Below are 13,123 nucleotides of genomic sequence, written 5' to 3'. Positions count from 1 at the left end.
TGGAGAGAAAAAGACAGTTAAGTGAACATGAGGTCTTCCATCCTCTGAAAAATCGCAAAAGGCCTCCCAAGAGAAAGGATGAGGCGAGCATGTGAAATCACAGTCCATACCATTGGCCTGGCATTCAGCACTGAACAAACGTTTGCTGAATGAATAAATGATTCTGTTACTCCAATATGGATGCAGGGCTAGAGTCACAGATGTGTTTGTTGCTGAAGGTTCTTACAATTTAGCTCAGAGAAGAAAGAGCATTCTATAACCAGGGGCTCTAAAGAACCAGAAATAACAGTAAGTTCCACTTGCCTTGAACATCGGAGAAGAGGATGCAATTATATGTCATACCCAAGTTAATTCCACCACACCTGTACACTCGGAAGCCACAGCATCAGCAGAATAATTTGCCATTATGAAAGGCAAAGTACCATAAAGAGAGAGCATTTTCATTTGCATAAAGGAAACTCCGTGACCCTCTTCCATGTGGCCTGCCTCTAATGTCCCCATTTTCTCATGCAGTGACTGTGCCCACCAGCCCAACCATTCTGAAGGCAGCATGCGCTCCATTTCCGGTGACCAGCCAAAGAAGGAAGGTCAGTATATGACCAAGGCAGAGCAAAGATGATCACGCATCCAGCATCAAAACTGAGAGCCTCAGATAACTAATGATGATAGCCAAGGTACCCTTCAGCAGAAAACAGAACAAAACATGCTCCATGCAATGGCAAAAAAAAAAAAAAAAGACAAAAAAACAGGTACACATGATGTAAACAAAACGTAAAGTAACTAAAAAGAATAGGCGCTTAGTCATTTTTGGAAAATTGGAATGTTACTTACTGCCATTTGTCGATGCCCTTGAAGGGAACCGTGCTAAATAAGCCAGGTCTGCAGAAGCAAATGATTTGGTGGCCTCAGACCTTAGTTGTCTAAGAGCTAGGGCAAAGCAAGTTTCTTAAAATTTCCTGTGCCATTGACCTCTTTGGCATTCTGGTGAAGCCCATGGGCTCCTTCTCAGACTAAAATGTATAAACACATAAAATAAGTTTACAAAAGCAACCGAAATTAAATTATAATTGAGTTTCAGTTTGTGTTTCATAAAAAATAGAGAATTTCTGCTGTGAACCTAAATTCACAGACTCCAGGTTAAGAACCCTTGGTTGTCCCTTTTATAAATAGAACAGATATAATTCGTGTTCACCAATGATGATTATTACCAAAATATACACAAGTTTTTGCCTTCTAGAACCATTTGGATGTCAGTGAGAGCTCAGAGAGCAAAGACACAGAACTGTGACTGCAGCTGGCACAGGAAAGATGAAAGTCCACGGATGCAGAGAAATTCTGATACGCTCTGACAAGCAACATCCAAGAAATACACGTTACCACTAAACTGGCTCCTGAAAGTCCTGGAAGAAGGATGAGCACGGTGGTGTTCCTTCGGTGATTCTAGCCTCACATGATTTACTCTCTGTGTCCCCAAAACTCATAATGTGCACGTGACAGTCTTAACTATCCAAAATCATGTTGCCAAGTATGTTTCTTTCTGCAATATTTTGATTAAAATTCTCCCAGAACAAAGATCTGTTTCACCAAAATTCTAAGTTAGGCATTGTTCATTAAAATATTTTAAAATGTTGTTTATAATAATACACATTAAATACTTAAAAAGCAAAGCCACAGAACTACAGATTTCTTTTTGTTTGCTTGGTTGGTTGATTTCGTTGGTATCAGGTTGTCTTTATTGCAAAGGTTGGGAGCAACTGCCTTAACCAAAATATCACAGCGAAAGTGGGCAATTAATGAGATATGAGACAGAAAATAACCATAAAAGAAGCAGTAATCAGGAATAGCTGAGGATCTTCATGACCAAGAATTTGTTATTTTCCCACCTAAAACCAAGTATATTTATTTCCTAGAACTGCCACAACAATTTACCATAGGACTGCTAAAAACCACAAAAATGTATTATCTCATGGTTCTAGAAGCCAGAGGTGAAAGTCAAGGTTTCAGTAGGGTTGGTTCCCTCTCAAAGCTCTAAGGAAGAATCTGTTCCAGGCCTTTCTTGCAGCAACACTTAGCACCCCTTCACCCCTTCACTTAGGTCTGCATAACATCCCTTTGCTTTGGTCTGCTTCTGTCTTCACCTAATCCCTTTCTCTGTGTCTCAAACCATTCTCTTACAAATATCACAGACTTGTGTGTGTCTTACAATATGTAAGACTTGTGTCTTACAAGGACACAAGTTATTGGATCAAGAGTCCACCCTAAATCCAGGATGATCCCAAGATCCTTAATTACTTACATCTGGAAGGACCCTATTTCCAAATACATTCACATTCTCAGGGACTCACAGGGCTGAGGACTGGGATATATCTTTTAGGGGGACACAAATTCAACTTACTATACCAAAGAATCTTAAAATTTCATACATGCTAGCTACTGATGCTTTTGGTAGATGATGACAGGAGATAATGCAAAGTATAAAGCATTTTTTTTCTTACACATAGTCTCAGTAGATACTTCTATATTTTTAAAAAACTGCACATCATAAATTCTTAGCACTGCAGATCTGAACAATAAACACGGGGAGTATATGTAGCCACAGAACTGAAATAGAGCTGGTGCAGACTGTGTAGCTGAAACAGAAAGTTAAGATATTTTAGGGACTTAACTTTGAGAAATTATAGACACAAACCAGAAACTCCCAGTAATCATCTCTGAAATGAGCTGTGCCCAGGCCAGTCCTGGAAGGTGTGGGCTAGTGTGGGATGGAAAAACAGGATGAAGACAGATGTCTCCTTAGTCACTGCTGCTTAAGGGTGTTCCTCGTTCTTGAAGGAAACAGGCTGAGTATCACCCACCACGTGTTGGAGCTATGACTGAATTGTTTAAGATATGCTGTCTATATTTGTTCTCAAATTACCACTTTGTGAGTTTTCAAAAATTTATAGTTCATCTAATGGTATGTAGCCAACTCTGCTAAACTAAGGTTTTTATGTTTACATAAAGTCCTAAAAAAGTGGGAAAAAGACTCTTAATGAGGTGTTAAGAAAAATGGTATCTAAGCTGGGTAGACCAACTGATACTTGCATTCAGAAAAGGGAGACTGCTTGATGCCCAAATATGGAAGTTTTTGTTTGGATCCAACACCTCTTTATATACCCTAAGACTCTGAAAGCCAGGGGCCAAGGTACGGTGATGTGGCTTTTGGCCATATATCGAACTTCATGAATATTTTCCATGTCTTCAGGATAGAATGAATATTTTCACCTAAAATATAGAATTATACATTCAAAGGTGTAAATATTTTGTCAGTTTGTTCACCTTACTTATTGTTATTATACAGTCCTTGGTAAATTCACAGTCCTTAGATTTATTAAACAGATTAACCCTGCCTTTCCAGAAAGGACCCAGTCTTATTCTTCTTTGGCATCTCCTGTGATGCCTAGCACAGTTCCTGGGGTATAGTGAATCCAAGATCAATAGTAAACTACCAGATTGCCTGATAATTCATACGAACTGCCTATTCCTTCTTATAGAGATGACCACCTGCAAATGTGATCATCTGAGGGGATTTATGATAGAGAAACACAGCTCAACAATTAAGCCTGAGTTTGGGAAACACCAAGGTGTGCTGGTACATTCTATGCCTCAGTCTCCTCACCTGCTGTACATGCTTCAGATTGTTGTTGTGAGGTTTAAATAAATTAATAGTTGAAAAGAGTCCAAAAGGATGTCTGGTATATTGAAATTTCTATATAAGCATTTTTCTTAGCAGTAGTGTTCACATTACTCTCTTCCACTAGCCTTCCAGAAATGGATTTGTTTGAACAAGAAAACATAATAATATACCTTTCATCTGCATTGCTGGGGAACAGTGTCTTCCAGATTATTGTAATTACTTCCTTTAAGTTGTCAGTCAGTCAATCCATCAGTCAGTATTTATTGAGCACCTACTGAATGCCAGTGACTGTTCTCCAGCAATACAGTAACACAATAGTGGAGAAGAAATGATCTCTGGCCTTCAATAAGCTTAAATTCCAGTGGGAAAAGAAACACATAAAGACATCGATAAAAAGTTAGGTACTTTCAGATAATATGTAGCATGAGGAACATAAAACCATGTAATTTGTGACATACTATGCCTACCTGAATGGTAGTGGATGGAAGAGCTAATTTGAGCTAAGAAGGTCATTAAAAGCAACAAGAAGAAAACCCGAGCTGAGACCAGAATAATGAAGTAGTCACTTGTAGCTCTGAGCAAAGAGTTTCCAAGTAGAAGCAGAAAGATGGGGAAGAGGAAGAAGATCCCTGGAGGAGTGGTCTTTATGCAGGTAGCATGGGGTGGAATCCAGATCATACCTGGAGAAAATGGCCTCAGGGGCAAAAGGACCTGGCAGAGTATGTGAGTATGAATTGGTGGGTTCTTAGAACTAGTGGTAGGAAAATTAGATCATGGTGACTTCACAACATGTGACTGAGTGGGGCAGGAAAGTGGAGATTTAAGGAGTCATTTCAGAGAGTTAGACATTGAATATGCTTGCCAGGTAAAGTAGGATGTCACTTAGTGTAATGTGCTATGTGTGGTCATGGTTTTGAAATGACTCCAGCCAGTACAACTATGTGATTTACTCCTGCAACACTTAGCTGCTTTGAGTGGAGGTGCAAAGTAGGCAGCTGACTGGGGGAAACCAAGGTTGAGATTTTGCCAGATAAGGGAAATGCACAAAGAGATAGCCAAGGGCATCAAAAAGCATTTGAAAGAAAAGAGTCATAGTAGTATATGGAATCTCAGCTGGGTAAGAGAAGTGAAAAGATGGGGGAAGCAAGAGCAAGTGACAAATAGAAAAATAAGTAAGAGCAGGAATTGGAGGTGTTGATGAAGCTAGAAACTAGCAAGAGTGCGACAGATAGGGTGAGTGGGCTGAAGGGACAGAGGTCATGATGAGAAAATGAGAGGTTCTAAATGAAAGCGTGGCAGTTATTAGTTATGAAAAGGTGGATATGCTTGTCTATGAGTGGTTTCTTGGGAAGGAAGGTGGGTCAGTATAAAAAAACTGACTTTATGGGACACTTGGGGGTCTCAGTCGGTTAAGCATCTGCCTTCGGCTCAGGTCATGATCCTGGGGTCCTGGGATTGAGTCCTACATCAGGCTCCTTGCTCCGTTGGGAGCCTACTTCTCCCTCTGCCTGCTGCTCCCCCTGCTTGTACTCTTGCTCTCTCTCTCTCTCCTCCCACCCAACAAATAAATAAAACCTTAAAAAAAAAAAAAAACCTGACTTTATGACAATCATTTTGGATAGAAATGCCATTAAAATGGTTTTTATACCATTCCTCATATTATTGAAGCACACTAAACATAATGTTTCTTGTCATTCTAGAGCTATTAATATAAAGATTAACATCTTATAACATACATGGTAATTCCCTTAGTATTTCTTGATTATTTTGCTTCTACAATAAAGAATCCCAGATAGTCATATTTGGAGCCCTTGCATCTGCTTTTTAGAGTTTTCCTGTTTCTTCCTTTTCCCTTTCAGGCAGAGTAGCCTCAAACCTGGACTTCTTAGAATTCACTAAAATGTCCCTAAGTGAGAGGATCTGTCACAGGTACGCTAGGACGGCTCACCCACCAGCTGTGTCTTTCCATAATGTCAGCTGTGTTCAATCATAAAGCAAAGTTAAATTGCAATTACAGAACAGGTTCAGGATTCCAAGCTCAGTGACATCACACGATGTGATTAAACTTGGCTTCTTACATGGCACACAGAGCAGGACAGAAGACAAGCCATAAACACATAAGGTAACAAAAGGGTGCAGCAAGTGAACAAACCAGGGTCAGTCTGGGGGCATGCAGCTGAGGTAAGACTTTGGGCTGGTCCAGGTCAGCTCTCCACACTCACTGCTTCTCATGTTCAAGCCGGAAAGGATCCCGGTTCTGTTCCAAGGATCCATCGGGCGGAGCCTTCGGTGGCAGCTGCCTTTTTTTAAGTGGTCAGATGTAGAGGGGTCATGTTTGAGGAGTCTGACAGTTTGCTGCCCAAATCTTCCCTTTTGTAAGGGGATTTAATAGGTTTCAGGCCCCCACAGACTTCCTCTGTTTCTGCCCATTATCAGTTCTGGGGTATCAGCTGACATTGGTTCCAAAACCTCATAGGTGCTATACCTTAACTGATTGTGTTGCTTGACACAGGCCCCTGCTTGACATGAGAGACTCCATTTTGCTCTCTACAGGGTTTTAATGGCACTACAGTTGAAGTCCATGAACTATACCAAATCTGGGTTTCTTCACTGGCTTCCTTCCTTCCCTTCCGGTCAAATGAGGCTTTATTCTCTGAAGGGGAGAAAAGGCACCAGGATCAACAGATATCAACCTCTCAAAAAAATAATAAGCTTTTATTTCTAGCAAGTGGATTCTGATGGCATTTGACAAACTTCTCTATTTAAATTTCTTGTGCTTAATTAAAACATGTCTCTTGCTTTCTTCTTAAAGGAATAGCCATTAAGATAGGATTGGCCCTGGATTTCAGTTCAAAGTTAAAATAGTTCTGATCTATTGTTTAAAGTAATTCCTATTTGAAGGACATAAAAAGTTATAACTTACCCCTCCACTACCTCCAAATATTCTTTCCTGTGTGGCCTCCTTCATGTATCAAATCAGTTATATAAATCACTGCTTTACAAAATGCAAGAAAGCACAAATTAAGAATATTCCAAATAGCCGTGGGCCCCACCAAATCAGATATCTACCTAAACAATGCATTTACCTTGTTTTCCTCCACCTCCTTTTTTTTAAACATGATTCCAGACTTTTTTTTTTTTTTTTTTTTAACTTAGGCCATTTGCAAGCATCTGTCCAACATCCCTTTGTCCTGTAATCGTTATATAAAAACACAGGTGATTCTTCTGATGAATCCAAACCCCTTCGGTACCTCCTGTATGGTCCCCAAATGTGAAGAGGGTGTGCTCTCCTTCCTTTTCTATAATGAATACTGGACATCCTCCCACAGCCTGTTTACAAGCGCTAACTGCTGGGACTTAGTAAGATATCTTACTACAAAGACGCTTTCAGAAAGAAGACCCAGGCACTCCATTACATTTTCACAAAATGCTACTGCAGACATAGGAGATACGGACGGAGCTGGGAGGGAAGTAATTAAATGAAAAGGTTAGAGCTGAAAAAGAAGTCTGGGGGGGAAAGAAAAAAGCAGAACGCTGGGAATAGCAAAGATAAGTAGCCAGAGGCATTGGCCTTTTCTGAACAATTTTAGCACAAAAATGTTTGGCAATCAGCAAAGGCAGTTACTTGAGCTTTCCGCTTCTGCTGGGGAAGGGCCGATTTAATCACATCAATATAGTTTTTACATGAATGTTTGCAAAGATCTTCAATTTCTACATATTTCTCTATGGGTTTCTTTTTTTTTTTTTTTTTAAAGATTTTATTTATTTATTTGACAGAGAGAAATCACAAGTAGACAGAGAGGCAGGCAGAGAGAGAGAGGGAAGCAGGCTCCCTGCCGAGCAGAGAGCCCGATGCGGGACTCGAACCCAGGACCCTGAGATCATGACCTGAGCCAAAGGCAGCAGCCCAACCCACTGAGCCACCCAGGCGCCCTCTCTATGGGTTTCTATCAACGCATCATTTTTTCCTTTGAAACACTCACTCATTCATTCATCCATTCATTCACCAAGATTTATGGAGACCCTGCTATGTGCCAGTCACCATTCTAGGTGTTACATACACAGCGGACCATAAACGGCACAAAAATTCTTTGTCCCTATGGCTCCTGCAATCCAGTGGAAAGACAAACAATAAACATAGTAAATCATTCAATTACAGCACAATAGAAAGTAATGAGAGCCATGGAAACAACGTGGAGAAAGGGGGGAACAAGTAAAGGGAGCTGGGCCTGTAAGGGCATAAATTCAAATAGGCCTGCTTTGACTGTTCTTGCTGAACAGTCTCTAAATTGCATGGTTAAGTGAAAAAAAGCAAGGCGTAGAATGTGACTAGTAGGCTACCACTTGGATTTTTTAAGACTAAATAGATACGTTTTTATATGCATAGCCTGTCTGTGAAAGGAATCCAATAAATAATCAACAGGGTTGCCTCTGGGCATGAGAACTCAATATCTGGGGGAAAATGCTTTCTAATGCACTACTTTCAAATCTTGAATTTTGGACCGGTGCATCAATGTTTCAAACATTTTAATTAGTCCTTTAAAATGAAGTTTTACATAACCTAAAACAATCTACAGTAGTGAAATCAACTATTTGGCAAATAATCTATATATATATAAAATAAATCATCTATATTTGGCCTTTCCTTACCAGCATGATAAAGTTCTATAGTTATTTTTAAGGCAATCTCAAGGAAGAAAAATAACTCTCAGCAAGTAATTGATCTTTATAAACAGTCAAAAGTATGCAGGAAAAAAAAATGTCCTCGTATTTTCATTATTCTTGTCCTTTTCCTCCTGTGATCTGCTTTATACTCATTTCATTGCAAATTCTGTTTGAACAGAACAAAGGATTAAGCAACATTCACTTTTTTTTTTCCTTTCACTATGTGACAATTCAACAATTCAGCTAACCATCTTTACTGGCACCAGGCACAGATAAGCTCGCTATACTGGATACACCTTTACCAATAATATTTTCAGTACTAATAGACGCTACCACCACTGTTGAAACAAGACTCTCCCAGCAGCTTGGCAATCAGCTTCTTTACCAGGAGACTGAGATAAAGCTTATTTTCAGTTTTTGAATTACAAAAGAACAGCTCTCTTAATATATAAAAATACATATCATTTATCAAAAATTGCATTTACCAAAACATTAACTTCACTTCAATATTTCATCTCTTCAAACTTTGAAGATCTGTTCTTAAAAAAAAAAAAAAGATTTTATTTATTTATTTGAGAGAGGGAGAGAGAGAGAGAGAGAGCGCTTGCGCTAGCAGGGAGAGGGAGAAGCAAACTGAGCTGAGCATGGAAACGAAGGCAGGGCTCAATCCTAGGACCCTGAGATCATGATCTGAGTGGAAATCAAGAGTTGGATGCTCAACCCACCGAGCCACCCAAGTGCCCCTGAAGGTCTTGTTCCTTGATTATATCATGGCCAAGTGACCTCCTCTGAGTTCCGCAGGTGCGGCTTAGGCCACTTTCAGATTTCTCTTGGGGAAGGTCAGTCCATAGCTCTGCCAAAGAACCACAGACCCTGTGACTCAGAGAGTCAGAGACTCAGATAGAGAGGACAGGGATTCCTTCCCCATTTCCAAATCCCAGAAGTAGCTGCCCTTTACCTCTAGTCGGTGGCCTTTTAAAGTATGATGATTCACTCATCTCAACTCAACACTCAACTCTTGTACTTTTACCTGCACGGGAGTTTCACAGACTCCAGTCTGTGACTCCTCAGGGCAGGTTTTATTTTTAAATTCTTTATTGTCATTCCTGACATCATCGCCTAGCCCAGTCTCCAAGTATCGGAGTCAAGTGTCTGGCATATTTTCCCATCAGTGCTTTTCTCGGGTAACAGGTAGGTGGCAAAATGTTGTTTGGTTTTGCTTCCTGTTCTGGGTTGGCAGGAATCCTAGAGATTGGTACAGTAAATAAATTCAGGTCATGAACCTGGGTTTAGCCCCTCACAGTTTCACAGTTCCGAGGGGAGAGAAGGCGGTTCTATTAGCCCAGGAGAGTAGGAAAGAAGTAGAAAAAGAAGATGGCTGGGATAAGAAATTAAATTCACATATCCACCAAAAAGTAGTTGCGAAACCTCGGGCAGAGATTATTCACTCAAGTCCCAAATCTGTTACAAGAAAATTCAGAAAGTTGGGGTATTTTTCCCCCCCCACAAACAACAAATGTCATCCTCATCCCGGCTGTGCGGTGTGATGAAGAGACCTTAGCAGGCAGTCTGACTGGAGCAGCCAGACTGCGCAGGCGCCCTTCTCACCTCACCCAGTCCCACTTTGTCAGGCAGCACCGCGCAGCTAACCAACACACAATTACTGACACAGGCAACTCAAAAGCCCAGGGTGGAGAACCTCTCCGGTGCAGAGTTCCAACAACTTCAGAAATCTGTCCCTTCTCACCTCTTCACCCTCCTTTGCACTGACTGGCTTCTTTCTCAGGATCACTCTCTCCTCACAGTGACCTAGGTTTACCTTCCGGCAGCCCCACAACCTTCTGTAAAGACCAGGCTTCCTTCTGAGTTGTTCTAAGAAAAGTACTGATTGGCCCAGGCTAGGTCACATGTCGCCACTGAACCAATCACTATGGACAAGGCTCTGTGTTTTGATTGGCTAGGCCTAGGTCATATGTCTGTTCTTGAACCCACCCCCCTAACTCTCAGGGCTGTCACTTCCACCTGGACCACAGGGGCTGCGATTGTGCCAGGGTGTGTTTCAGAGGAAAATAAAGATACGAATAACAGAAAGGAAAAATGGATTCTGCAAGGCTAGGACAAGAAGTCAGTGAAGCAAACGAGGGGCCTAAAATTAAGGAGACATTCATTTTCTGGCTCATGGAGGTCTATTTTGAGAGTGAGCCCCTCCTCAAGTTTTGTGCCCTAGGCTCCCTATTTATCTCACCCTAGTCCTGACAAAATACTCATTATACCCATGTCCAAAAATATCTCTCAGAGTGCCTGAAATCTGTCGCCCCTCCATTAGAGATTTATTTCTTTGGATAAACCAGAAATCTCCAGGATTCCTTCAGTTTTGTTTTGTTTTTCAAAAGCAGCTAGAGGACAAATTTTAAGGTCAATAAGAGCTTCTCATATACATGCTAACTATAGACTATCAAGTCAGTCACCTCGAGAGCCGGCCGCCTTTGATGATGTGTGATGCACTGTAAGGAGAGGCCTTGGAGAAGGGGGAGGAGTGGTCGAGACCTGAGACTGCACAGAAAACAGCCCCTAAAGAGGAGAAAAATGACAAAGAAAAGGAGATACGAGGTTAAAGGCATATTTTCATTCGATCATTTAATACTGGACCTACGCCTACTTGATCAATTTTCCTAAGTTCTGCCACACAGAGAAAGGGAGAGAGCAGGCTGGCAAGTGACGACATGGTAGAAGAGACTCAGGACAGAGTAAATATGGAAATTTCTAAACAGGAATGCTTTGGGGTGTGCAACATCTGGGAAGGCTTATCTGGAGTTCTGATGATAAGCTTTCAGGAGAAGGATGAATTCGGCCAACAGCAAAGCCTTGGGTCTTCAGGTTGCTAGCATCTTTGAAAGTTTAATTTTCCCGACAGCAAGGAAAGACTAGGAGAATTATGAATTTTGTGTCCCTTTAGGACCAAGGGAAAAACCAATCTTTAAACCACAAGATAAATAAGCCAAGCACCTCTTAAGTTTAGTACTAATAAAGACAATTTCTTCTATCCTTCATATTCCAGTAATTTCATCTTCCCTTTCTGGGACTCTGGTTGCCTTTGGCAAAGAAAAGAGCTTACATAACTGAAATATATCTGCTTCTCATAAAAATTGGGTTTTAGAACTTTTTGCCCACCCGAAAATAAGTATAAAAAACAATGATTCTGTTATTAGTTGGAGGCTGCATTTGAGAATATGATTGTCCATATGTCAAACAATCATGGATCCAAACACCACCCAGAAACCAGAGTTACCCGGACCACAGACCCAGCTACATGCTCCTGCACCAGATAGGTCCTGGTGGTGTCAGTGTGGATGGCTAGATGCCAGCAACCTTGGGATCTGATAACTCTCTTCCCGTTTATAGAGCAGACTTCTGTATAAAATGGTTTCCTCCGGATGTGTCTCCAGGGAAAGAATGTGATGGTTAGAATGTTTGATGCCCTCAGCAACTATATTTTCACAGTAGTTATTTCTTTTATAGTCCACTGACAACAAACAGATCAGCATTCTGGTTTTAAGTATCAAGTTTAGTGTGCTAAGAATCAAGTTTCTGTGCCCCAAGGCTTAAAGTCAGAAGTTAGACCAGGGGCAAGTAACCAAAACCCTGTTGATCAACCATGAGGCCTCTTAGGGACACACCAAGAAAGAAGGAAGCCTCCTTCTTTCCTAGTTGCAACTCTTTCTCTCACCCTCTCAGTCTTCAAGCTGGGAAAATTTCACGCTATAACATCAATGAATACCCCTTCAAGTTCTTCCTCATCCAAAGAATACTATCAGATGATCCTTTTACAAAATATAATTAACAGTAAGTTTATTAAGGAGTGCAATAAATCCTGAGTGCCTATTATAAGCAAGGCACTGTGCTAGGTGTGGTGGAGAATCCCAGGCTGAAAAGATACAGTGTCGGCCACTGAGCTGGCCATTCAGGAGAGGAGATATGGACACAATAACTCTCCTAATAGTCAAACCATCCTAACTGCCGTATTGGAACTATCAACTACACTATACGGAGAAAGAAACGTTTAATTGAAACAAGAGGTTCAGGGGCACCTGGGTGGCTCAGTCGGTTAAGCCGCTGCCTTCAGCTCAGGTCATGATCTCAGGGTTCCTGGATGGAGTCCCGCATCAGGCTTTCTGCTCAGCAGGGAGCCTGCTTCCCTCTCTCTCTTTCTCTCTGCCTGCCTCTCCGTCTACTTGTGATCTCTCTCTGTCAAATAATTAAATAAAATCTTTTAAAAAAAAAAAAAAAGAAAGAAAGAAACAAGAGGTTCAGAGAAGACTTCTTGGAAGATGTGGGGTCTGAGCTAATACCACAAGATACTCTGGGGAGAGCTGCAATTCAGGCAAAGGAAGGGTTGGCTCAAAAGTGCTGGGAACAGGACTTCATGTGGCTGAACATCTGGGTATTAGCGAGTAGGCCACGGAACTTAAGACCAGATGGCTGGGCAACAGCCAGATTGGAGGACTCTATGTTCTAAAATGCAGAGTTTGAGAGTGCAAGGGTGCTTTGCCCCACAGGGTATCATGGTGAATTAAATCTTAAAGCCCTCTGGGCTATAGCTTTTGAGTTCCTCCTACAAAAAAGACATATCAATCCAATTGCATATATATAAAATTATGCAATATATTACTATTAAGTATATTCGATATTATATAGATGTATATCAACAATAAGGTATGTGCACCATCATCCCTCTCTTTCATTTGGCTTGTTTCTTTTGAACCATTTAATCTACCTAAATTA

The 13,123-nt window shown here is 41.0% G+C and overlaps 1 long non-coding RNA gene across 1 annotated transcript in view; it reads right to left on the bottom strand.

The window, feature by feature from the left end:
- The window catches only part of LOC131829339 (uncharacterized), a 100,851-nt gene that overhangs the window by 21,839 nt on the left and 65,889 nt on the right, over positions 1-13,123 (bottom strand). Inside the window, exon 9 of the long non-coding RNA XR_009352825.1 lies at positions 10,810-10,912. This is a non-coding gene — a long non-coding RNA (uncharacterized LOC131829339). The remainder of the gene's footprint in view (positions 1-10,809; positions 10,913-13,123) is intronic.

Source organism: Mustela lutreola, chromosome 4, assembly GCF_030435805.1.
Source record: "Mustela lutreola isolate mMusLut2 chromosome 4, mMusLut2.pri, whole genome shotgun sequence".
Classification (NCBI taxonomy): domain Eukaryota; kingdom Metazoa; phylum Chordata; class Mammalia; order Carnivora; family Mustelidae; genus Mustela; species Mustela lutreola.
Note: the sequence above shows the minus strand (reverse complement) of the source record. Positions and strands in the feature narration are given on the sequence as shown.